General features: G+C 50.0%; 1 protein-coding gene and 1 long non-coding RNA gene across 6 annotated transcripts in view; one reads left to right on the forward strand and one right to left on the reverse strand.

The window, feature by feature from the left end:
• The window catches only part of LOC144810284 (uncharacterized), a 124,826-nt gene extending 123,839 nt beyond the window's left edge, over positions 1–987 (forward strand). The window contains exon 3 of the long non-coding RNA XR_013606878.1: positions 720–987. This is a non-coding gene — a long non-coding RNA (uncharacterized LOC144810284). The remainder of the gene's footprint in view (positions 1–719) is intronic.
• CAPRIN2 (caprin family member 2) overlaps positions 1–27,034 on the reverse strand; it is an 857,580-nt gene that overhangs the window by 333,018 nt on the left and 497,528 nt on the right. The gene's annotated exons all lie outside the window — the stretch shown is intronic.

Here is a 27,034-nt window from a genome sequence, read left to right on the forward strand (position 1 = left end):
ACATCTGGGCGAGAGTTTTTACTCCGGATGGGGTCACGTTTACGGTGGGTCGCAGAACTAAGTCTTCATCCAGAACGATTTTTGTACCCAGCCTTGTCCGATGCCCCCAAACTGTGTTGTAAATTGCCTCAAGTCATATGAGGACAATACTCTAGAATTAGCCCTCCGGGCGAACAACAACTTCTCATTGCTTGGAGAAAACTACACAAAGCGGTCTCCTCCCCCACCATAGCCAGGTGGGTGCAGTGGCTCATGCATTAGGCATGTATTGACACAAATTGTTCGGAGCTCACTCCACCAGAGGGGCAATGGCTTCCAAGTCTTTTTCTCTTGGAGCTCGTTTGGAGGACTTAATGATTGCTGTGTTGTGGTCCTCAGATTCCACCTTCAAACTGTTTTACTTCAAACCAGTGGTGGATGTTGCTCAGTTGGTGGTAAGTTAGCTTTGACCTAGCATAATCAGAGCCTCCGGTCCAGACAGAATCGAAATTTGCCTAGCATAGTAACAGTAAGTTTCAATTCTATTAAGGACATGGAGGCGAGGATTATCCCCCCCCCCGGAGAACTTTGGTGCGAACCCACCCGTATGTGAGTAAGTAACCTAGTTCCTTTATCTGTATGTAGCATTGATGACTTGAGTTCATATTTTCATTGGCATTGTAACGCTGACATTTTCAGAGCAGACCTGGAGTGGAATTCTTACGTTGTTTTTCTTTTAGATAATGACGGTTCAAAACAGGACCAGTAACAGGATGGCTTGACTCGTGCGATGAAAGAGGGGGATTACACAACATGGAGGCACTATCTACCCTGCACTGACACTATGGAAGGACTTATGTTGGGACAGTCACCATTGGACTCCTGGGATTTGTCGTCTTGTCAGACTTGGTTTGAGTTTTCGTTTAAAATGCTTCCCCCCGCCCATGTTGGGATTAAACAATTTTTTGTTGCTTTTCTGGCGGCTATGAGAGTTGTATAAAAAATAAAGCGGAGAAAGAAAAGCATAATCCTCGCCTACTTGTCCTTAATAGAATTGAAACTTACCGTTACTATGCTAGGCAAATTTCGATTCTCACCCATATGCAAGCATAGAGTGGTACTGAACTACTGTTCTAACATTTGGAAAGCTTCACCAGCCCAATTTATTAATACAAGGTAAAATTTCTGTGCAGCTCAAGATTCAGCAGGTGTAATCCTAAACTAGTTCATCTCTCCAGATAGTTCAGTACTTGCTGAAAGGGAATTGACCATTTCTACCCACCATGCAATATCTTTAAATAAATAAATAATAATAAATCCCCATTTGTAAAGCGCATAATCACCCGCAAGGGTCTCTAGGCGCTGGGGGCCGTCGGGAAGATTAAGCAAGCTATTGCCCAGAGTGACAGTGCTGGGCTAATCTGCCGCCGGTGGCAGATATCGAACCGTGATCCCCAGATTCCGGAGTCAGTCGCCCTAGCTGCAGAGCCACACCTCTTCCTGTTTAGACTTATCCTAGTAATATCGAACCTTTAATTTTTCCTCAGCGAATGCCAATTCCTTAATCATCCAATATACAGCTATACGTCTTTCCTCCCCCCCCCCCCCCCCCCCCCCCAACACCAACAGACCACATTTTAAAGGCATTGTTCATTTCTTGAGTATGTAACACGGGATTGATAATCAAATGATCATGAGCTACTTTCTGCAGCTCTTAAGTGAGCACACAACTACAAAACTAACAGTGTACTAATTACGTGCATCTTCATTTTGATCATTGCAAGAGGCATTGTACGTCCTCTGCTACCACAGTTTTAGCCATTGGCACATACTCCACCTAATAGGTAAAGGTCTGCCAATGCATAAATATCTTTGCAATGCTCGCAGAAGTTTTGAATTGCATCAATCTGTGGGTAGCAACTTCGTCAGAGGATTGCCATCACCTGGGAGCATGAATTCTAGCGCCTGAAAAATACACAAAAACACAAGGTAATATCTTAAGCGCAACTGGAATTATTTTCCAGGGTAGGGAAAATTATTGCAAACATCACAATGTTGGACGGAGTGCTGAAGATTTTCACTCACTCACCCCCAGTCAAAAGAGAAGGGTTAAATCCATTGTTCTTTTGCTTATCATGCCTCTCCAGTTTGGACCAAGCCATATATAAATCAGTCTTGACCATGCTCCCCCTGGAAACCGTCCAGCCCGAACTGCAAGACCAGGTCTTTCATGGACCAGAAACAAGGATCCTGGGACCAGTTTCAGGGTATTACACCTCAGCAGCCTGGTTAGCTTGACATTTGGCCACTGAGGGCAAACACAACAAGATGATATAAGGAGTGTTGAAACCGACGAGAATTATTGCAATGCAAAAGGAATCTCTACTTGCGCTGAATCTTTCAATTCAGTTAGGATCACGCCCAATCTGGTACTACTTGCATAAATATAAAGACACTGTTTCGGGGAGGGGGAATGAAATCCCTGAAAAGGAGGTGGTTTACAAGTAGCTATTTTTACCTCCCCGCAAGAACTTCCATTCCTGATCCCCACTTGAAGTTTATATAAATGACTGTCTGATAGGTCTTATCGGGAAATCTTTGAGCCCATTTAGAGTGAATTTAAGCCACTCCATTATAGATCCAAAGCCATGTTTACTCTGGGACACTGGCCCATCTTTGATGCTTATAGCAGCTTGAACTTAGGTGTTATTTCATCACCACTTAACACTGATTGGAAATACATAACTACTTGCACAACAAACTTGCAGTGAATAAACTTTTTTCAATATCGTGATGTTTTCTTGCTTTTACTCATCACAAATCTATTGTCTTTGAAGCAAACCACCCCTTGTAAACTACCACAATTTGGAAATAAGCCTCTAGAGGAAATCCTCTGCTGAAAGCAGGCAGAATAAATTACTATTTAGTTGATAACACCCAAAAGAGGTGATAAATGCAGTAAGATTCATGTGTGTGGGTACAGAGTCTTCTAATGATTCGCCTAAGTCTTGGGCTAAGACAAGTCAAGAATAGAAAACCAGTGAGGGAAACTGATCTAGTACATGAATAATTATCTCACGTAAAGTACAGCCAAAAGCTGCAGTTGGGCTTTGTTCAACTACCAGGTAAGCCATACACTCCAAAAGTTTCACAGGTTTATTACCAGGGTTAAGAAGTCTCTTAAATTCAGCATTCACTTTGTCTTTTACCTTCCATAGCAGCAGCATCTTCCTCATACAATGAAATATGCCCCCCCCTTCAGTTTCCTATTGCTGCAAATAGGCACCACAGGAAGATTGAATATGGCCACTTTCCCCAGGCCCTCATTGTCCCCAACTTTTAAAATTTGCTCAAGGGTATGGAGAGCTACCAACAAGCAATCTCATTTTTCCATCCAAGGACTAAAGTGCCTTCTGTGGCCACATTTGCACACAGCTCGCTTATTTTAGAATTTAAAGATCAAAACGGTATCCCTACTGTAACTATAGGTATCCCTACTGTAACTATAGGTATACACATCTGATGGTTTTAACCACCAACTTTGTAAACATGTAATAAGATGAGCCTCTATCTAAAACAAGCATTGGAAATGCAATAGGGCTCGCATTAGGAAAGTTTGAACTATTGGTCTTATAAATGATTTTTTTTATTATTTATGTGTTATTTTTTAAAATAGCTAAATTAATAGCTTTGTCATTTACAATGCCAATAGTTATAACTTGCGCAAACACCTATAGCATTTGTAATGCAACATGTTGTGCATTTACGTGACTTAGATGTATTGATATTACAAATAACAATGGCTTTTAATTTTTTTAAATAATTAATACTTAAATAATTTATTTAATTTGTAATGGTAATAGCTTAAACTTTTGTAAATACATTTTGGGAAGATTATGTTCAGTGTTTTTTATTGTGACGAAAATCCAAGAACAGAAGTGAAATATTAACATCTTTTTGTGATTTGTAATTAAGCATGAAAGCTTGAAAACAGCTTGAAACATTGAAAGAACATATTTGAACCAGTGATGCTGTAGTTGCGCTAAGTGATGCTGTGGTTGCGCTGAGTGATGCTGTGATGGAGCTGTGTGGTGGGTGCATTGGTGGAGCTTAGTTGGAGCATCGGTGGAGCTGTGTGGTGGGTGCATTGGTGGAGCTTAGTTGGAGCATCGGTGGAGCTGTGTGGTGGGTGTATAGGTGGAGCTGTGTGGTGGGTGCATCGGCGGAGCTGGGTGGTGGGTGCATCGGCAGAGCTGGGTGGTGGGTGCATCGGCAGAGCTGGGTGGTGGGTGCATCGGCAGAGCTGGGTGGTGGGTGCATCGGCAGAGCTGGGTGGTGGGTGCATCGGCAGAGCTGGGTGGTGGGTGCATCGGCAGAGCTGGGTGGTGGGTGCATCGGCGGAGCTGGGTGGTGGGTGCATCGGCGGAGCTGGGTGGTGGGTGCATCGGCGGAGCTGGGTGGTGGGTGCATCGGCGGAGCTGGGTGGTGGGTGCATCGGCGGAGCTGGGTGGTGGGTGCATCGGCGGAGCTGGGTGGTGGGTGCATCGGCGGAGCTGGGTGGTGGGTGCATCGGCGGAGCTGGGTGGTGGGTGCATCGGCGGAGCTGGGTGGTGGGTGCATCGGCGGAGCTGGGTGGTGGGTGCATCGGCGGAGCTGGGTGGTGGGTGCATCGGCGGAGCTGGGTGGTGGGTGCATCGGCGGAGCTGGGTGGTGGGTGCATCGGCGGAGCTGGGTGGTGGGTGCATCGGCGGAGCTGGGTGGTGGGTGCATCGGCGGAGCTGGGTGGTGGGTGCATCGGCGGAGCTGGGTGGTGGGTGCATCGGCGGAGCTGGGTGGTGGGTGCATCGGCGGAGCTGGGTGGTGGGTGCATCGGCGGAGCTGGGTGGTGGGTGCATCGGCGGAGCTGGGTGGTGGGTGCATCGGCGGAGCTGGGTGGTGGGTGCATCGGCGGAGCTGGGTGGTGGGTGCATCGGCGGAGCTGGGTGGTGGGTGCATCGGCGGAGCTGGGTGGTGGGTGCATCGGCGGAGCTGGGTGGTGGGTGCATCGGCGGAGCTGGGTGGTGGGTGCATCGGCGGAGCTGGGTGGTGGGTGCATCGGCGGAGCTGGGTGGTGGGTGCATCGGCGGAGCTGGGTGGTGGGTGCATCGGCGGAGCTGGGTGGTGGGTGCATCGGTGGAGCTGGGTGGTGGGTGCATCGTAGCTGTGTCGGTTGAGCTGTGTGGTGGGTGCATCGGTGGAGCTGTGTCGGTAGAGCTGTGTGGTGGGTGCCTTGGCGGAGCTGTGTGGTGGGTGCATCGGTGGAGCTGTGTAGGTGGAGCAGTGTGGTGGGTGCATCGGTGGAGCTTAGTGGGTGCATTGATGGAGCTGTGTGGTGGGTGCATTGGTGGAGCTTAGTTGGAGCATCAGTGGAGCTGTGTGGTGGGTGCATCGGTGGAACTGGGTGGTGGGTGCATCGTAGCTGTGTGGTGGGTGCCTTGGCGGAGCTGTGTGGTGGGTGCCTCGGTGGAGCTGTGTGGTGGGTGCCTCGGTGGAGCTGTGTGGTGGGTGCCTCGGTGGAGCTGTGTGGTGGGTGCATCGGTGGTGCATCGGTGGAGCTGTGTAGGTGGAGCTGTGTGGTGGGTGCATCGGTGGTGCATCGGTGGAGCTGTGTAGGTGGAGCTGTGTGGTGGGTGCATCGGTGGAGCTGTGTGGTGGGTGCATCGGTGGAGCTGTGTGGTGGGTGCATCGGTGGAGCTGTGTCGGTGGAGCTGTGTGGTGGGTGCAACGGTGGAGCTGGGTGGTGGGTGTATCGTTGGAGCTGTGTCGGTGGAGCTGTGTGGCGGGTGCATCGGTGGAACCGTGTGGTGGGTGCATCGGTGGAGCTGTGTGGTGGGTGCATCGGTGGAGCTTAGTGGGTGCATTGATGGAGCTGTGTGGTGGGTGCATTGGTGGAGCTTAGTTGGAGCATCGGTGGAGCTGTGTGGTGGGTGTATCGGTGGAGCTGTGTGGTGGGTGCATCGGTGGAGCTGTGTGGTGGGTGCATCGGTGGAGCTGTGTGGTGGGTGCATCGGTGGAGCTGTGTGGTGGGTGCATCGGTGGAGCTGTGTGGTGGGTGCTTATGTGGAGCTGTGTGGTGGGTGCTTATGTGGAGCTGTGTGGTGGGTGCTTCTGTGGAGCTGTGTGGTGGGTGCTTCTGTGGAGCTGTGTGGTGGGTGCTTCTGTGGAGCTGTGTGGTGGGTGCTTCTGTGGAGCTGTGTGGTGGGTGCTTCTGTGGAGCTGTGTGGTGGGTGCTTCTGTGGAGCTGTGTGGTGGGTGCTTCTGTGGAGCTGTGTGGTGGGTGCTTCTGTGGAGCTGTGTGGTGGGTGCTTCTGTGGAGCTGTGTGGTGGGTGCATCGGTGGAGCTGTGTGGTGGGTGCATCGGTGGAGCTGTGTGGTGGGTGCATCGGTGGAGCTGTGTGGTGGGTGCATCGGTGGAGCTGTGTGGTGGGTGCATCGGTGGAGCTGTGTGGTGGGTGCATCGGTGGAGCTGTGTGGTGGGTGCATCGGTGGAGCTGTGTCGGTGGAGCTGTGTGGTGGGTGCATCGTTGGAGCTGCATCGGTGGAGCTGTGTGGTGGCTGCATCGGTGGAGCTGTGTGGTGGCTGCATCGGTGGAGCTGTGTGGTGGCTGCATCGGTGGAGCTGTGTGGTGGCTGCCTCGGTGGAGCTGTGTGGTGGCTGCCTCGGTGGAGCTGTGTGGTGGGTGCCTCGGTGGAGCTGTGTGGTGGGTGCCTCGGTGGAGCTGTGTGGTGGGTGCCTCGGTGGAGCTGTGTGGTGGGTGCCTCGGTGGAGCTGTGTGGTGGGTGTCGGCGGGGTTCCCGAAAATAATCGCATGGCTGCATCGGTGGAGCTGTGTGGTGGGTGCATCGGTGGAGCTGTGTGGTGGGTGCCTCGGTGGAGCTGTGTGGTGGGTGCCTCGGTGGAGCTGTGTCGGTGGAGCTGTGTGGTGGCTGCATCGGTGGAGCTGTGTGGTGGGTGCCTTGGCGGAGCTGTGTGGTGGGTGCCTCGGCGGAGCTGTGTGGTGGGTGCCTCGGTGGAGCTGTGTAGGTGGAGCTGTGTGGTGGGTGCATAGGTGGAGCTGGGTGGTGGGTGTATCGTTGGAGCTGTGTCGGTGGAGCTGTGTGGTGGGTGCATCGGTGGAACTGTGTGGTGGGTGCATCGGTGGAACCGTGTGGTGGGTGCATCGGTGGAGCTTAGTGGGTGCATTGATGGAGCTGTGTGGTGGGTGCATTGGTGGAGCTGTGTGGTGGGTGTATCGGTGGAGCTGTGTGGTGGGTGCCTCGGCAGAGCTGTGTGGTGGGTGCATCGATGGAGCTGGGTGGTGGGTGCATCTGTGGAGCTGGGTGGTGGGTGCATCGGTGGAGCTGTGTGGTGGGTGCTTCTGTGGAGCTGTGTGGTGGGTGCTTCTGTGGAGCTGTGTGGTGGGTGCATCGGTGGAGCTGTGTGGTGGGTGCATCGGTGGAGCTGTGTGGTGGGTGCATCGGTGGAGCTGTGTGGTGGGTGCATCGGTGGAGCTGTGTGGTGGGTGCCTCGGTGGAGCTGTGTGGTGGGTGCCTCGGTGGAGCTGTGTGGTGGGTGCCTCGGTGGAGCTGTGTCGGTGGAGCTGTGTGGTGGCTGCATCGGTGGAGCTGTGTGGTGGGTGCCTTGGCAGAGCTGTGTGGTGGGTGCCTCGGTGGAGCTGTGTGGTGGGTGCCTCGGTGGAGCTGTGTGGTGGGTGCATCGGTGGAGCTGTGTAGGTGGAGCTGTGTGGTGGGTGCATCGGTGGAGCTGTGTGGTGGGTGCATCGGTGGAGCTTAGTGGGTGCATTGATGGAGCTGTGTGGTGGGTGCATTGGTGGAGCTTAGTTGGAGCATCGGTGGAGCTGTGTGGTGGGTGTATAGGTGGAGCTGTGTGGTGGGTGCATCGGTGGAGCTGGGTGGTGGGTGCTTCTGTGGAGCTGTGTGGTGGGTGCTTCTGTGGAGCTGTGTGGTGGGTGCATCGGCAGAGCTGGGTGCATCGGCGGAGCTGGGTGCTGGGTGCATCGGCGGAGCTGGGTGGTGGGTGCATCGGCGGAGCTGGGTGGTGGGTGCATCGGCGGAGCTGGGTGGTGGGTGCATCGGCGGAGCTGGGTGGTGGGTGCATCGGCGGAGCTGGGTGGTGGGTGCATCGGCGGAGCTGGGTGGTGGGTGCATCGGCGGAGCTGGGTGGTGGGTGCATCGGCGGAGCTGAGTGGTGGGTGCATCGTAGCTGTGTCGGTTGAGCTGTGTGGTGGGTGCATCGGTGGAGCTGTGTCGGTAGAGCTGTGTGGTGGGTGCCTTGGCGGAGCTGTGTGGTGGGTGCATCGGTGGAGCTGTGTAGGTGGAGCTGTGTGGTGGGTGCATTGGTGGAGCTTAGTGGGTGCATTGATGGAGCTGTGTGGTGGGTGCATTGGTGGAGCTTAGTTGGAGCATCAGTGGAGCTGTGTGGTGGGTGCATCGGTGGAACTGGGTGGTGGGTGCATCGTTGTAGCTGTGTGGTGGGTGCCTTGGCGGAGCTGTGTGGTGGGTGCATCGGTGGAGCTGTGTGGTGGATACATCGGTGGAGCTGTGTGGTGGGTGCATCGGTGGAGCTGTGTCGGTGGAGCTGTGTGGTGGGTGCAACGGTGGAGCTGGGTGGTGGGTGTATCGTTGGAGCTGTGTCGGTGGAGCTGTGTGGTGGGTGCATCGGTGGAGCTGTGTGGCGGGTGCATCGGTGGAACCGTGTGGCGGGTGCATCGGTGGAGCTGTGTGGTGGGTGCATTGGTGGAGCTTAGTTGGAGCATCGGTGGAGCTGGGTGGTGGGTGCATCGGTGGAGCTGTGTGGTGGGTGCTTCTGTGGAGCTGTGTGGTGGGTGCTTCGGTGGAGCTGTGTGGTGGGTGCTTCGGTGGAGCTGTGTGGTGGGTGCTTCGGTGGAGCTGTGTGGTGGGTGCTTCGGTGGAGCTGTGTGGTGGGTGCTTCGGTGGAGCTGTGTGGTGGGTGCTTCGGTGGAGCTGTGTGGTGGGTGCATCGGTGGAGCTGTGTGGTGGGTGCATCGGTGGAGCTGTGTGGTGGGTGCATCGGTGGAGCTGTGTGGTGGGTGCATCGGTGGAGCTGTGTGGTGGGTGCATCGGTGGAGCTGTGTGGTGGGTGCATCGGTGGAGCTGTGTGGTGGGTGCATCGATGGAGCTGTGTGGTGGGTGCATCGATGGAGCTGGGTGGTGGGTGCATCGATGGAGCTGGGTGCATCGGTGGAGCTGGGTGGTGGGTGCTTCTGTGGAGCTGGGTGGTGGGTGCTTCTGTGGAGCTGTGTGGTGGGTGCATCGGTGGAGCTGTGTGGTGGGTGCATCGGTGGAGCTGTGTGGTGGGTGCATCGGTGGAGCTGTGTCGGTGGAGCTGTGTGGTGGGTGCATCGGTGGAGCTGTGTGGTGGGTGCATCGGTGGAGCTGTGTGGTGGGTGCATCGGTGGAGCTGTGTGGTGGCTGCATCGGTGGAGCTGTGTGGTGGCTGCATCGGTGGAGCTGTGTGGTGGCTGCATCGGTGGAGCTGTGTGGTGGCTGCATCGGTGGAGCTGTGTGGTGGGAGCATCGGTGGAGCTGTGTGGTGGGAGCATCGGTGGAGCTGTGTGGTGGGTGCATCGGTGGAGCTGTGTGGTGGGTGCATCGGTGGAGCTGTGTGGTGGGTGCCTCGGTGGAGCTGTATCGGTGGAGCTGTGTGGTGGGTGCCTCGGTGGAGCTGTATCGGTGGAGCTGTGTGGTGGGTGCCTCTGTGGAACCGTGTGGTGGGTGCATCGGTGGAGCTGTGTGGTGGGTGCATCGGTGGAGCTTAGTGGGTGCATTGATGGAGCTGTGTGGTGGGTGCATTGGTGGAGCTTAGTTGGAGCATCGGTGGAGCTGTGTGGTGGGTGTATCGGTGGAGCTGTGTGGTGGGTGCCTCGGCAGAGCTGGGTGGTGGGTGCATCTGTGGAGCTGTGTGGTGGGTGCATCGGTGGAGCTGTGTGGTGGGTGCTTCTGTGGAGCTGTGTGGTGGGTGCATCGGTGGAGCTGTGTGGTGGGTGCATCGGTGGAGCTGTGTGGTGGGTGCATCGGTGGAGCTGTGTGGTGGGTGCATCGGTGGAGCTGTGTGGTGGATGCATCGGTGGAGCTGTGTGGTGGGTGCATCGGTGGAGCTGTGTGGTGGGTGCATCGGTGGAGCGGTGTGGTGGGTGCATCGGTGGAGCGGTGTGGTGGGTGCATCGGTGGAGCGGTGTGGTGGGTGCATCGGTGGAGCTGTGTGGTGGGTGCATCGGTGGAGCTGTGTGGTGGGTGCATCGGTGGAGCTGTGTGGTGGGTGCATCGGTGGAGCTGTGTCGGTGGAGCTGTGTGGTGGGTGCATCGTTGGAGCTGCATCGGTGGAGCTGTGTGGTGGCTGCATCGGTGGAGCTGTGTGGTGGCTGCATCGGTGGAGCTGTGTGGTGGCTGCATCGGTGGAGCTGTGTGGTGGCTGCATCGGTGGAGCTGTGTGGTGGGTGCATCGGTGGAGCTGTGTGGTGGGTGCATCGGTGGAGCTGTGTGGTGGGTGCATCGGTGGAGCTGTGTGGTGGGTGCCTCGGTGGAGCTGTGTGGTGGGTGCCTCGGTGGAGCTGTATCGGTGGAGCTGTGTGGTGGCTGCATCGGTGGAGCTGTGTGGTGGGTGTCGGCGGGGTTCCCGAAAATAATCGCATGTCTTTATTTCGTGCTGTCTAATTCCTTCCCCAGCTTCCCCCTGAATCTAAAGCAAGGCCCAAAAGAAAAGAATTCTGTGTGTTTGAATTGATCTTTGAAAGTATAAAGCGGCACAGCTTTGATAAAATATGAGGGTTAGAGAAAAGAGAACGTAAAGTATGCAAAGGAGCTGATGAAACATTTGTTTTAAATATTTCAGTAGTTCTACTACTATAAAATCCTCCAATCCAAAACTACAGCGTTGTACTGAAATTAGCCAAACAAATATGAAAATTAAGAACATTTTCAGCAGTTTTAATTTTATAAATCCAATACGTCATCGAGTAAAAAATGGATAACATAAAATGCTCGTCGCAGGAGCTCTAATGAGAAGAGAGAGACTGGAATAGCAGCTATCTGGCAGCATAGGTGAAAGCAGGGACTCTGCTGGTGTCTGCCTCTCCCCAGCAGAGGCAGGCATGCAGAAATGTCTCGCTGATGTGTTTATCCTCTAATCAGTTCATTAGTTATAAACAACATGACATTAGAAGTTAGGAGGCGGTTGATATTAATTTTTATTCAACTAGTCGATGTTGAATCCGTCACGCTGAGCTGCATAGCAGCGAGAAGGATCTCCCTGACAAAAACTGGTTAGAACTTCATAAAACGCCATCATTGTCCAGGGGAGAAATAAACAAGGAGGGTGTGGGGGAGGGGGGCATAAAAATTGCGCGAGGCGGGGGTGGGGGGTGGGGAGTAAAGGAAAGGGCTAGGATAGGGAGAAATAATAAGGGGTCTTGTAGAGGCTAGACATATGAGGGGTGAGAATGCTAAGGAAGGAGTAATCTAGGCAGAGGCAGCGAAGGGGCTGATCAGGGTTGGCGGGTAAGGAGGAAAATGACTAGGAAGTGGAAGGGGGAGGGGCTAGGAAAGTCCAAGTGTGTGGCTGAAGAGATCAAAAGCCAGCAGGTTTAGCTTTTGAGTCCTCTTGGCTTTGTCAATGTTTTTTTTGCCCTGCTGTACGGCCAGTTCTTGAAATTGAAAAATATAAGTGCAGGTAAACTCCAATTAAAGTATTACGTTTCTCTTGAGAAGTGCCGGTACTCTCCCTCTCAAAATAAACAAGTTAAAAAAAACAAGCATCAGAGAGCATAAAAGGAGACACTGCCTGGCGGCCGTGAAACTGAAAGTACGGCCGGCCGTGAAACTGAAAGTACGGCCGGCCGTGAATAATTGGGGGATGAGCGCACGCTGAGAAGCTTGTGGGAGGGAGGCTAGGCTGCCTTTGATGTGGTAATGCGAGGCAGGCGGCTGGTGGCATTGTGCACGCGCTTTTTAGGGCTTGCGCTTGCGCAATGACCTAAAAAGCGCACATGGCGAATATGTACACGTTCCAGTGCTAAAAGTGCCCTTATTTGTATTCGTAAAGGGAATGGAAATAACAGTTGTATGGTTATAGAAAGATATTTTATTTCTATCTCAGAAGCGTGGCTCAGTGGTTAGAGGCGGCAGACCCGGAAGCTGAGATCGGCCGTGGACCAGGGTTCGATTCCCCGCCTCGGCGGGTCTCAGGCTCAAAAATTCCACGGACTTGACAATTCTCGCTCCGGTGCCTACTCGACTCACGGGGTCACACTCTGCGACTCTGGGCAATAGCTTGCTTAATCTCCACTACGGCCCCTCGTGGCGGGATGCCTGGCTTTCACCTTGTGGATACCCTGCCGGGGTATCTCACAGGGGAATACCAGGATGGGTTCCCTAAGCAAGCGCCTTGATACCTTCGGGTGATACGTGCGCTATATAAGTCGCAATACATTTACATGCACTGCAAGGCATCGCCAGTGGAATCGCCGGTGGTTAAACTCTGCATAAGCCACTATAGAGCTTCGCCAGCTATGCGCATGCGCATCAGCAGACGAGCCCTAAAAAAATACATAAACAGTCATCTGGATGCATGTTTATTCCTGTTACTCTGTCTCAATTAGGTTAAAAACGTGTTTACCGTTACACTACATTATGGATCTTTCTGCATTCAAGACACTTGATCCTACTTATGGTATTTCTGATTGTGGCCTAAATCATTGTTGCTACCATAATGACAGAATTGGAACTTCTCACCCCACTTTGTATTTCATCACCCCAAGTAACACAAAACGTACTGCTCTCTCATCACAGCAACTATGTTGCCCTCAAGCATTTAATATCGGCTTAGCAATTCTGCTTTTCTGCTTTTCTAAAGATTGCAATATTTTTCAATGGTGCTTCCCCACTAAAACACAACTTGTCTTGGATACCTTGGCTGTTAATGTGCATTACTATCTGCCCGCCTACTAACTCGTTGTTTAGTGTTCCAACACACCAGATTGTCAGTTTCTTCTAAGCAGAAATATTCATCAATATTTCATTTCACCTTGCTTAATTATAAAACTTCAGCCTGTTAATTGCTATCCACAGTGGCAAAATAATGTGCATCCAGATTCAGAAAGGCATTTACGAACAGACCCCTTCACCAGCACCACATTACGTTTTTGGAGTTCTGTCAAATAATTGGCCTTTATGATCCAGGGAGTGCAAAGTTATTTTAGTTTTTAAGAAGTCAACACCTTGGGCAGAAATTAAATTAAGAACATTCTTTCTACTCACACCAACAAACGACAGCTCTCCCAAATGCAGGTAACAGGAACTATATACAGTTGTGGAAAATGTATTTTGACAGTGTTTGTCCCTTGTTTGGTAATGTTCTAATATCTTAATATAGGTTTGAGTCTTGGAATTCCAAGAATAAATTTCACAAAGTTGAAGTATATCAAAAAATCTCTTTACTTTGCACACAAATGCTGCTGTAACATAAATAGGAAATGTGAAAATAACTGCAATTTGACCATACCGAAATGTGCCACTGATCAGTGTTAATTTATATATAACCTCACTGGAGGAGGAATTTGAGAAAACAATCTTTCAATGGCGTGAACAGAGCCTTCTTGTTGCGACGTTGGCTCACATCCTGACATTTACGAGATGGGAGGATGCATGTAAACCACTGGACGCACTGGTTGAGTTCTAGGATGTCCACATCAGAGCAGAGCTACCGGTTGAATCAGTGGAATATGGACACTCAAGTCTGAAGCCACCTTATTACCATCCTATCAATGCTCCCAATGACTGACCGTCGTATACTGCATAGATGTTTCCAGGCCATGTTTAAGTGTCTACACTTAGAGGTACGCTTTCATATGAATAGGAGCTACCAGAATCTAGGCAACTTCACTCCACCACCAAATTCTCAGTGGGAATGAGCAGCTGATGCTACTGATTCGCCAGATATGCAGCTAGACCTGCAGCAAACTAAAGGACACCACTGGAGTTAGCTAGCATCATGGAAACCTGAACCACCAGGCACTTCTGGAAGCTAGAACCGAGCTGAATGTGACATAACTGCCCTGCATGGGTTCCACATTTTCATACCCAGAATGTCATTACTCACAATTTCCACCGGGAATGGGAGAATGAGGTGGCTGCACTGTTCAGGACTGATCAGACAGCACCACGGGAACCATATGAACTCTATGGATTTCTTACATCTAGAAAGGTCATTGATTTCTATCTATCTTGGCAGGATGCCCTGCAAAATGTAACATATGGGTAAAAGAAACGGTCATTTACCCAGTAAGCATGTGTTCGTGGCATGTAGAGCTGTAGATTCACATGCTTAGCATAATCCTGCCATCTAGTGTTTGGCTTGGATGTGTGAAAGTCGTTTTTCTTCAAAGAGTCTTTCGGTCACGGGGTAGTGCGGCGACTCCTCTTGCTGGTAATGCACAAGGTCAACTATTGTTAGTTTATTTTCCCACATGGCAGGTGAGGATGAAACATGCAGCAAAGCGCAGTATATAGAAATATCCATACAGAAGGAGTTTGTGAGAAATAGTGAAAGTAACTGTAACCAGCACAGGCATCCGAGAAGGAGGGTGAGCGCATGTGAATTTATAGCACTACATGCCAAGAGCAGATATTCAAGTTCAAGTTCAGGTATTTATAAAGCGCACTACTCACCCAGAGGGTCTCAAGGCGCTGGAGGGAGGGGTTTATTTTTTATCGAATAGCCATGTCATGTTTTCAGTTCTTTTCTGAAGGAGATGTGATTCTGAGTAAGGCGGAGGTGGGTGGGGAGTGAGTTCCAGGTCTTGGCAGCCAGGAAGGAGAAGGATCTGCCACCCATGGTGGTTTTTCGGATGCGCGGGACTGCGGCGAGGGCTTGATTGGATGATCTTAGTTGGCGGGTGGGATAGTAGAAGGACAGTCGGGTGTTGAGGCATTCGGGTCCTAGATTATAAAGGGCCTTGTGTGCGTGGGTAAGAAGGCGGAAAGTAATTCTTTTGTTGACGGGAAGCCAGTGGAGGTTTTTTAAGTGACCGGTGATGTGCTCTTGGCGCGGGATGTCTAGTATGAGTCTCGCTGATGCGTTTTGGATGCGCTGGAGTTTTTTCTGCAATTTTGTAGTAATTCCGGCGTAGAGTGTGTTGCCATAGTCCAGTCGACTCGTGACCAGTGCATGGGTGACAGTCTTTCTTGTTTCGAGGGGGATCCAGCGGAAGATCTTTTTGAGAATGCGAAGGACGTTGAAGCAGGAGGACGATACGGCGTTGACTTGTCTGGACATTGAGAGGGAGGAGTCTAGAATGAAGCCAAGGTTACGTGCATGGTCTGTGGGTGTGGGCGCAGAACCCAAAGCGGAAGGCCACCAGGAGTCGTCCCAAGCTGAGGGGGAGGATCCTAGGATGAGCACCTCCGTCTTGTCTGAGTTGAGTTTTAAGCGGCTCTGTTTCATCCATTCGGCTACTTCTTTCATACCTTCGTGAAGGTTGTTTTTGGCGGTGTTGGGGTCTTTGGTGAGGGAAAGGATTAGCTGGGTGTCGTCGGCGTAGGAGATGATGTTGAGGTTGTGTTGACGTGCGATGGAGGCGAGGGGACTCATGTAGACGTTGAAGAGGGTGGGACTGAGTGAGGAGCCTTGAGGTACGCCGCAGATGACTTCGGTGGGTTCTGAGTAGAATGGGGAGAGTCGGACTCTGTGTTCTCCCGGCTAGGAATGAGATGATCCAGTCCAAGGCTTTTCCTTGTATGCCGATGTTGTTGAGGCGTTGTATGAGGGTGTTGTGACAGACAGTGTCGAAGGCGGCGGAGAGGTCGAGTAGAATGAGGGCCACTGTTTCACCTTTGTCCAGGAGTGCTCGGATGTCGTCGGTCGCCGCAATGAGGGCGGTTTCGGTGCTGTGTTTGGCTCGAAAGCCGTTCTGTGAGGGATCCAGGGAGTTGTTGGATTCAAGGAAGGCTGCTAGTTGGCTATTGACGGCTTTCTCGATGACTTTGGCCGGGAAAGGGAGTAGGGAAATGGGTCGATAGTTTTTCAGATCTGAGGGGTCTGCTGTTGGTTTTTTCAGAAGGGCGCCGAGTTCGGCGTGTTTCCATATTTCTGGAAAGGTGGCGGAGTCGAAGGAGCAGTTGATGACATCGCGGAGTTGGGGAGCGATGGAGTCAGCTTTGTTGAAGATGAAGTGGGGGCAGGGGTCAGAAGGTGAGCCAGAGTGGATTGAGTTCATGAGGCGAATGGTGTCTTCAATGGTGATTGGGTTCCAGGAGTTGAGGTAGTTAGTTGGAGGGGTGGGATCTGAAGTGGGTGGGGTGAGTTGGTCATTGGGAGTATTCTTGAAGCTGTTGTGGATGTCGGCAATTTTGTTGTAGAAGGAGGATAGCGCATCGCAGAGGTCTTGGGAGTTAGTGATGTCGTTGGATGCTGCGGGAGGGTTGGTGAATTCTTTGACGATATTGAAGAGTTCCTTGCTGTTATGAGAATTGTTGTCGAGACGGTTCTTAAGTGCTGATTTCTTGGCGGATCGGATCAGTTGGTGGTGTTTGCGGGTGGCTGTCTTGAGGGAGTCCATGTTGTCTGAAGTTGGTTCTTTTCTCCAATTCTTCTCCAGGGTGCGGCATGTCTTCTTGGATTTTTTAAGGTCATCATTGAACCAGGGAGCTTTTTTGCTGGATGATTTCGACTGGTGATTTCAGCTCCTGTCTCCTGAACCCTCGCTGAGGAGCGATACAGCCCCCACCTGTATCCTCGACCCTTCACTTACTTCCTGCCTCACAGTGCCCGGCTCAGCCTGGCTCTGCCTACGAGTCTGCCAAGAATATGTTATGATTATAGTTATCAGTTCAGCCCTCCTTCTCTGCATTCCTAAGCTACTGAATCGCATCAATAGTTTCCGTCATTGTCTAGCCTTTACGTCTCCATGTAAGAGAAATACCGCATTTAATGGTCATTTAATATTCCTCAACACGCACTACATGTAGAATAATGCATGCTCCAGTCTTAGAGTCCGTTAGCCTCTCCCCTCCTGACTCTTAGTTTATATCAACATGTCCTCTAAACATTAGATACTAGATAGGGTTTAGGTACATGTCGCCCTGACTCTCCAGACTTCAGTCTCTACTCCTAGCACAGAGTTCATAGCACCCAGCTTCTCCTAGTAACACGTCATTGTCAGTTTGCGCGCACCATTAGGTTAGAGGTCCCGGCTCCTTAGGTAGCCCCCTCCATGTTTCCGCCCCATTTATGACATACTCTGTTACGTTTACATCACATGTCTATGTATACGCCTCCTGTTACACCTACTTTCACCCTTATCTTTCGCGACTGCTATTGACCACACCCACTGCTCCGCCTACTGTATTCATTGTAATGCAACTGTTTTAGTATATATGCTTGTGCACTGTTATTAAATGTTACCCATTCCCTTACGCCGATCCTGATCCTGCCCCCGGCAGCGCTGTCATCCTATTCCTGTGCAGGTTGTCCTGTTCCTGTCCTTATGCTGTATTAAACCTGCAAACTCCTACTACCTCGAATCTTGACTCTTATTTATTGAGCTATCTGTTATTGCTATGTCCAGTAAAACCTAGATCCGGTATTATTTATTTATATACCACATAATGGCGCCCGAATAGGGACTTGCCCTTTCCCCACGCGCCGGTGAAGCCACGCCGGCCCCCTGACCCTCTGCAGCCGTGACGGAACCATACCGTGCACGTGCAGATATTTCTGCTTCAAGTATCCCTCAGGCCCACGGAGGAGACGGAGGTGGCGGTCCAGCATCCAGACGAGGCGGTGGAGGAACGCGGCGAGTCCCGACCAGAGCCCAAGCCGAGAGTCCAAGGTCCGAGGTATCCGGAGGCCCACCCGTAACAGAAGTCCGAAGTTCGTCCGTCCGGCGTCGAAGCAGTCCAGTCCAGTCCGAGGCCTTCCGTTCTTGCTGCCCGGTGAGTACCATTGCTGGGGTAGTATCTAGACAGGGTCAATTGTATTGACTCTGGTCCGTGGGTTGGTGGTACACAGACCCAAAACGAAGTGTCCACTTTGGTGGATGCGGGTCCTAACGTGTCTCTTTATGAGACCGGTGAGTTTCGTACTGTTTTAGCAGTACATCTAGTTTCTGTTCTAGTCAGTTCTGTTCTCGAGAAAATTCATGTATTCTGTTTCCAGTATTCCAGGTAGTATTCTGTTCGAACTGTTATTTTAAATGTTTTTCATGTATTGTAATGTCGTGGTATGAATGTGGAGTATTTATCGTGTTCATTGTGTATTGTAATTGCGTATTGTGTCTAAGTTACAGTTCAGTCATGCCCTTATTTTCTAAACTATGTCAGCTAAAAACCAGAAAAGGTCTGCTAGAAGCAGCAGTTCCTGTCCCGCCTAGGGACAGTCCAGGTCATTTTATGTATCAAAAGCATGGCATAAGTGCCATATTATATCTAGATTTATGGGTAGAGTATACCAAACAGTTAGAGGAAAAGTATAGATGGCCTGTATCAGGCACATGGGATGCCGAGTGCATCATGAGAGTAGAAGAAGCATTATGGAAAAAGAAAGCCAGACAGTCACAGAAAGATGCCATCGAGTTATGGCGCAAAGAATCTCATAAAAGAACCGAAAAAGAAATCAGAAGGTCAGAATTAAGTAGAGAATCTTTAGAACGAGCCCAAGAAAGGGAATTAATCGAGATAGGTGAACGAGTCAAAACCGAACAGTCAGACAGACAGAGGCATGCCCTTATGAAGGGTATGTATCCTCTTCTTGCCGAGGGCTTGCCAAAAGCGACCCCGGAGGCATCCAGTAATTTTCCGCCACCATTAGTTCCGACCAAGCTACGTCACAAACCGACCGCAGCTGATATTTTTATTTCATCCTACTTGGACGACAGTCCCAGAATATGCAAATCCTGTTCCGCCAGTCCCTGTAAATCATGCCATTCCTGCTCCTCCAGACACCGGAGTACCTGTTACGGTACCCCCGGTTCAGCCTGCATTACAATTTCCCACTCTACCAGCACGAAGAGTATCAGTCGACGATTCCAGTTTAGGGGCCGCAGGAGGAGGTCCTCCTGGTACCCCGCCACCACACCAACGTAGAACGTTGGCCGAGTTACATGAATGTGCGTTACAGCGTACGCCCAAATATAAGTCCGTTGCAGATATCCGACGAGCCCTTACTGAATGCCGCTATGATCCGGTTGCAGGTGATGATAGTACAGTAATATATTCCATCCGTGTAAGACGGGTGACCGGGTATTTAGACACCCTACCAGATATGAAAGGAGATCTAGACAGAATATATCGTTTCATCCGTACAGGGGATGATCCAGAAAGTATTGGTGAAGCCATGTCTCAAAGGAAAGCTGAAATCCAGCTCATGCTATTAAAGTTTCTGATTAATTGTTTAATAAGGGAACAAGATTATCCGACTAAAGATCCGGCCGAAATGAGAATCCTGACAAGGTGGAGTGATAATATAGCCGAGGGTAAGCACAAGACTGTCAGTAGTATAGAGAGTATGTACAAGAGAATTCGTAAAGAAATAATAAAGTTACATGAACAACGTAAAGCAGCACAAGTAAGCGAGAAGGAGAATGACTCTTCTACTGAAGAGGTAGAGGACGAGAATCCCACTAGAATAGCGTATGTAGGAAAATCTAGATTTCCAGATCGCCATTTATGCCTAGAACACAAGACAGTTGTTCATCATCCAGCACCAGAACAAGGTTCTCTAGAACAAGTATTTCAAGCTACCGATCACATTCTGAAATCACGAATCGGTTATAGTGAGTTAAGTACTATGCATGAACAAGAACTAGTCCGATCAGCAGTCCGATGGATTACTGATTCTACCACTTTTCCAGATGAAATAGTGGCACAAATGTTTCTGAAATTGCCCCCAGCCGAGCAGCGACTGGTGGGTATGTATATGATCCAACACCTCATTACTCTGTATGAGGGTCAACATTCAGATCCAGGTCCGTTACATGATGTCCTGAACGAGTTACTCCAGTATAGATGGAAAGGTTTAGGTACCGATTTAATTAGGATCATTCTAGAACAGCGCCACAAATATAGAACGTTTCTGAACCCGCATTTTGTTCATGTCTCACCCCCAGAAAGTAAACCGTTTTACATAGATAGACAGAATCCGTTACGAGAAGTACACCCAGTCAGGACAACAGATGGTGAAATGCAACGAGTGTTTGTTTACACTCCGATTACCAAGATGGAACTCTTAGAGATGAAGAAATTAATTCCCTGTCACGACAAAGATCCAGCAGGGTTCCACCGAGAATTAAAGGACATGCTCCGTATGGGAGAATACACGTATCCAGATATAATTAAAATGCTAAAAGTCCTGTTGCCCGCAGGGGTATATGAAAAACTCAAGGAAAAAGATTGGGAGGTGGGAGAGAAAAAGATCGATTGGGCAGTTCTAGAAGCTGAAGATAAGATACGAGTACCAGGTACCGGTCTTGGAGAGAAATGTAAAGAATTACCAGAACTGTTAATACAAGTTTTGCCCAGATTATTAGCAACTAAAAAGGAAGACTGGGATGCAATCTCAGCATGTAAACAGAAACAAGATGAAGACACTAGTGATTTTTATTCTAGATTTGAAAAATGTTTTATTATAAACAGTGGCCTCAAGACAAGTAGCGAGTCATACCCTCATCTTTTTGTTACTAAATTAGTCGAGAATTCAAGTCCACAAGTTAAGAATCGAGTTTTGAAAGTCGAAAGTACATGGCAAGCTAGTACCCCGTCCCAGATGTTACAGATGCTTCAGTATCACCAGAATAGAATCAGAGAAGAGCAAGATCATGAAAGAAAACGTATGAAAGACACGAAAATGAAAGTACTAGTTGCACAATCTGTTCCTCAAGACAGTCAGAAGAGGGGTACGACTCAAGCCAGTCATCCTGCAGCTCCCGTTAAAGGGACCTGCAATTATTGTAAACAGCCAGGTCATTTTATAAACGAGTGTGCAGTTCTGAAACACAATATAGCTACTGGTAAGACTAAAGAAAGACCACGTCCGCCTAGACAAGAACAAGTTTCACAGACTTCTCAGCCACAGAATGCACAACAGACAGTTCCAGCACCGCAGCCTATTGCTGCAACACAGCATGTTACACAGCAGATGTACCAGTATGCACAGTCCGAGTATCCAGAGTATCAGCCATATTCATGAAACAGCCTAGAGAGGGAGGTAGGCTTGCCTCTCATCGAGATTCCTGTAGATCAAGAAGGTCCCTATGTTCATAGTCAAGTACTAGGGAAAGACAGAAAGTTTCTGATTGGTACAGGGGCAAGTAGGACCACCATCAGTCACGCCGAAGTTCCAGGGGCTCCGCTCTCAGGCTCTAGAAATGTTTCCCTTGGATTTTCAGGAAAGCCTATTGTAAACGAGATATCTAAGCCAGTTACTCTAGAAGTAGGTCCATTGTCCCGCACTACTGATCTGTTACTTACGAAGTCATGTCCAGAAAATCTGTTAGGTATTAAAACACTGAAAGAATTAGGTGCAGTTATTTGCTGCTCCCCAGAGGGAATACGATTGTTTTTACGTGACTTCAAGGGTCACTATGTATTACGAGATTTTGATCCGAGATTGTCTAATGTTCCGCAGCATCTATGGGCGCAAGGTCCAACTGATGTAGGTTATATGCAAATCACACCCCATCGTGTGACTCTCAAGCCAGGTGTAGTGTTACCACGAATCAGACAGTACAGACTGCCACCTGAGGCTGTAGCAGCCTTATCCAAAATTATTGACGAGCTCATTGCTCAAGGAGTAGTTGTAGAAACTGACTCCAATGTATGTAATTCTCCGATCATTCCAGTCATGAAACGTACTGATCCAAATGCACCGCCAGTATATCGATTAGTGATTGACCTACGAGAACTTAATAAATGTATTATTCCCCAGTACCCAGTTGTCCCAGATATCTCTTCCCTATTGACAGCCATTGATTCCGAAGCCTCATTTTTTACAGTCATAGACCTCAAGAACGCGTTTTTCATTGTCCCCATTCATCCAGACAGCCAGTTTCTTTTCGGATTTTGTTTAAATGGAAGGAGCTATATGTTCACACGAGCTCCTCAAGGTTTCACAGAAAGTCCTAGCATTTACAGTCAAGCACTTAAGAGACAACTAGACAACATTCACATGCCAACTGACACTGCCCTGCTCCAGTATGTCGATGATCTACTGATCACAGCCCGTTCTGAACGTGCTTGCGAGCGAGCATCACTTACAGTCCTATATTTCCTTGCCGAGATGGGGCACAAGGTGTCCCCTTCGAAGCTTCAATTCTGTGTCCAGCAAGTGATCTACTTAGGCCACTTACTGTCCAAGTGGGGTAGGCAGTTGACACCAGACCGTATCCAGTTAATCGCGAGTCTTCCTCAGCCCAAGACACAGAAGGAGGTACGTGCTTTTATCGGCCTTACTTCTTACTGTAGACAATGGATTCCTCAGTATGCATTTCTAGCTCAACCACTGATACAGTTAACGACACAGGAGGCAGCCGTATCGACTGTCCTCCCTTGGACATCTGAACATACACTTAGTTTCAATGAGTTAAAGAAAGCTTTATGCCAAGCTCCTGTTCTAGCTACACCGAACTACAGTAAGCCTTTTACACTTTTCGTCACAGAACGCGAAGGTACAGCATTATCTGTTCTCACACAAGATCAAGCAGGACAATACAAGCCCTGTGCTTATTTTTCGAGCACATTAGATTCTGTAGCCCAGGCTCTGCCTGCGTGCCTCAAGTCAGTTGTAGCCACAGCTCTAGCTATCAGACAAAGTGATTCCATAGTATTAGGACATTCCTTGACAGTACAAGTTCCACACTCCGTGGAAGTTCTTTTAAACCGAACCCAGACTCAGCACTTGACAATTGCACGTTTAACAGGTTATGAATTGACACTGTTCCAGCCACACACAGAAATCAGACGCTGCAACGTTCTAAATCCTGCTACCTTGTTACCGTCAGTTAATTGGAATCCTGCCACACACGACTGTGTGGAAGTAGTTAGTATTATGACTAAGCCAAGACAAGATCTGACAGTGCTAGTTCGTCCGCACTGTGGGTAATCCATTGCCTGAGGTTGGTGGCCGCTAGGTCTGGGTCCGTTGCCAGGGTGGGAGTGTTTTGGCTGAGTGATGTGAGGAGTTGTTCGGTGGAGATTTTGTTCCATTTTCTTCGGGGAATGGGTTGTAGACGGTTGTGGGTCAGGGTTGTTTTGTAGCTGAAGTGAACACAGCTATGATCCGTCCAGTGGAGGGCTGTAGTATAATCGAAGGAGATGTGCTTGCTGGAGGTGAAGATAGGGTCGAGCGTGTGTCCGGCTATGTGAGTGGGGGTGTCAACAAGTTGTTTGAGTCCGAGATTGGACAGGTTGTCCAGAAGGGTGGTGGTGTTGTTGTCGTGAATGTTGTCAAGGTGGTAGTTGAGGTCTCCTAGAAGAATGTAGTTCTCGGAGGCGAGGGCGTGCGGGCTGACGAAGTCAGTGATGTCGTCACTGAATTGAGATCGGGTGCCTGGGGGCCTGTAAATGAGTGTTCCTCTAAGTGTGGTCCTGGGGTCGGTGTGGATCTGAAAGTGGAGGTGTTCGGCGGTTGCAAGATTGACGTCAGAGCTGGTTGTAATTTTGATGGTGTTTCTATGGACGATGGCGATGCCTCCTCCAGTTTTTTTATTGGTGCGGTCTTTTCGAATGATCTTGTAAGTGTCCGGTATGGCTATGGCGATGTCGGGGGCAGAAGATGCATTCATCCATGTTTCAGTAAGGAAGGCGATGTCAGGTGACGCAGTGTCGATTAGGTCCCAGAGTTCGGTTGCATGTCTGTGGACCGAGCGGGTGTTCAGTAGGATGCATTTCAAGTCGTTGGGTTCGGAGCTGTGTGTGGAGGAAGTGTGTTTGGTGAGGGTCCTGACGCAGTTGAACTTACAGGAGAGGCAGGAGAATGGGCCGTGGGTACGTCCTGGGGTAGCTTCGCAGCAAAGTGGGGTGCGTCCGGCGTTGAGGGCGAGGAGAGTAGCGGCATCATAAGTGACTCTGGGGGGTTGGGAGCGGCAAAGAGTAGGGGGACGGGTGCTAGGCGCGGTCCAGGCGCGGACGGGCGTAGACGGGCTTACCTTTGGCGCACCTTCGGCGCGGCCGTAGCGCGTGGACGCTGCGCGTGGGACCATCTGACAAATGGATGGTGGAGGGGGCGGAGCGTGGGAGGGTCAGCTGGGAGGCGGGATCGTGGAGGCGGGCCAGGGGATATCACAACACCAAAATGCTTACTGGGTAACTTACTTTTCCATTCAAGGCATGTGTTGCTGTAGATACACATGCCTAGTATTGACTGTAAAGCAGTCCTCTGCAAGAGGTGGCAAGCCTGTGGGAGTTGCAGCTATTTGAAACAGAATATGTAGAACTGTTTGGCCCACGTTAGCTTGTTGAGCCACATCTACACAGTAATGGTTTGTCAATGGATGTGGTCTAGACCATGTAGCTGCTTTACATATGTCAGTTATAGGTATATTTCCTAGGAAGGTCATTGCAGCGCATTTCCTTTCTTTTTTTAACCAGGGAAGTGAGCTCTAAGAGTAATGGGTAAAGTTTTTTTGGCTTTAGGATAGCAAGTTGGGATGTATTTAACAATTCATCATGTAATGCTTGCTTCAGAAATGGCTCTTCCTTTGTGAGGTTTTGAGAAAGCAACAAATAGTTGGTGTCTTCCTAAATGATTTGGTCTTGTCAATGTAATACATGAGAGCTTGTTTTATGTCTAACATACGTAAAGCCCTTTGTGCAACTGAGTCAGGTTGGGGGGGGGGGGGGGAAGACAGGAAGTTCAATAGGTTAAAGTGGAATTGTGATAGCACCTATGGAAGAAATTTGGGGTTGGTGCGAAGTACAACCCGGTCCCTAGGTACTTGGAAGAAAGGCTCTTCTAAAGTTAGTGCCTGAAGCTCACCGACATGCCTAAGCAAAGTAATCGAGACTAGACTTGCTACGTTTCAGGAAACAAACTGGAGGTGGAAGGAGTGGAGGGGCTCAAAAGGAGGACCCATTATCCTTGCTAATACAATGTTGAGATTCCATGAGGGAGCTGGTGGCACTCTAGGAGGAATGACAACTTTCCAGGAAGGCTTTGAGGACCTGAATTCTGAATAGGAAAGTGTGTTGCTAATCTTTTAGGTTTGAAACTACCGCCACAAGGTGTAGCCATATAGAACCCCATTCTGAATAAGCCAACTACAGATTGCTCAGATCTTAACTTCCGCCCAATCTCCAACATCCCCACTCTGGTGAAGCCTCTGGAAAAATGAGTCCAGATCCAAATTGGCAAACACATAGGTAACTTCAAACTTGGACCAGCACGAATCCGGCTTCTGTCAAGGTCACAGCAATCAAACAGTTGACATTAAACATGTTGGATGAAAATGAATCGTGTCTTCTTATACTATTGATCTTCTGCATTTGACGCTGTTAAAGAAGACTTAGTCTGTACTGCATTGGTTCACGTCAATGCTCCACAACAGAACATAAAGAGTCCAGCCCTCCCTGGTCACCCTTGGGGTACCGCACAGATCCACCCTCTCACCCATGCTCTTAAATTTTTTCTTGAAACCTCTTGCAGACTCCTTGAAAGCTGCTAACATTAATCATCACATGAATGCAGAAGACAATCAACTATCTGATAATCTTCTCCCCAGAAGACATTATCTCCCTCAACACTACTTTACAAAAGACTACGCATTGGCTCACTAGCAACAATCTCAAGCTCAATGCTGCCAAAATGGATTTCCTCCTCATTACTCCTAACATTATTAAGATCGACCTCTGGATGTAGAATCTAACAGCCCTCAACTGTTCTCCTCACATTATAGACTCTAGATCTCTGGGAATTACACTAGACAAATACCAGCATACGCAGGAACACATCAGTACGGTCAACAAAGGAGCAAACTATCCAGTGGCGGCTCCTTCATTGGGGCGTGGGGGCGTCGCCTCACTACTTTCTCGCAGTGCGAGTAAGCAGAAACATAAAATGTTAAAACTACCATTTTATGTTTCTGCTTCTCGCACTGCGAGAAAGCAGAAGTGCCTGGTTGACGGTCCTGCTCGAGGGCAGGGGACAGTGGCTTGCCCACTGTTGTGCGTACTGATTGTTTGGTCGGCCAACGCCCCCCACCCTCGAGCAGGACCGCCCACTCTGCCTTTTTCTCGATGTAGGCAGCCTACATAGAGAAAATGTCCCGGCTGGGGCGCTCTCTGCTGTGCCTCGCCAATCACAATGCTGCCATTGCAGCGTTGTGATTGGCTTAGGGAGCAGGAGGAGGGAGGCTGGCTACGTGCCAGGAGCAGCAGGAGCTGAGTCAGGGGCTGCGCGTGATTTGGTCGCAGAACTGGAGAAAGGTACGTTTTTTTTATTTTATATAAAGAGATTACCGCAACACCCCCCACCTGCCCATTTCGCCAGCCGCGACTGGCACAAAGTTAAGTTTCCCCAAGGACCCATGCTCCAGCAGTACCAATGTCAGACTGGGATCTGAAGGCTGACTGGTTTTGATTCCACCTCAGACCTCCCTTTTCTTCCAGCGTACATTTTCCCCTCTCCTAGGTTACTCATGCATGTTCCTTTTCGACCCAGTGTTCCCTTTAGTCACAAATTTCTTCTCTTTCTCTTCCCAAGTTTACCTACTCTTCTCTCTTGCTCTGGAGGGTGAAGGCTGATGAAAAGAAATACGCCCGGACCAAAAAAGAGTGGCAGCGCTAAGCGCCCACAGGTACAATTTAGGCGCTATACATAGTTCACCCGATTCTGGTATAAGGTGAACTTTCTCGTCACTGCTTTTTATTGGGTGGGCTCAGGTCCTGTAAGCTGCTAAATGACATGCCATGCGAGGCGCCTTCCCATTTAGTAAACCACTCCAGTACTGGTAACGACATCTCCGTCAGTGCATATGCATCCTGTTGAGCAGAGCCCCTTCCATTGTAGCAC

The sequence above is a fragment of the Lissotriton helveticus genome, chromosome 1_1 (assembly GCF_964261635.1).
Source record: "Lissotriton helveticus chromosome 1_1, aLisHel1.1, whole genome shotgun sequence".
NCBI lineage: Eukaryota > Metazoa > Chordata > Amphibia > Caudata > Salamandridae > Lissotriton > Lissotriton helveticus.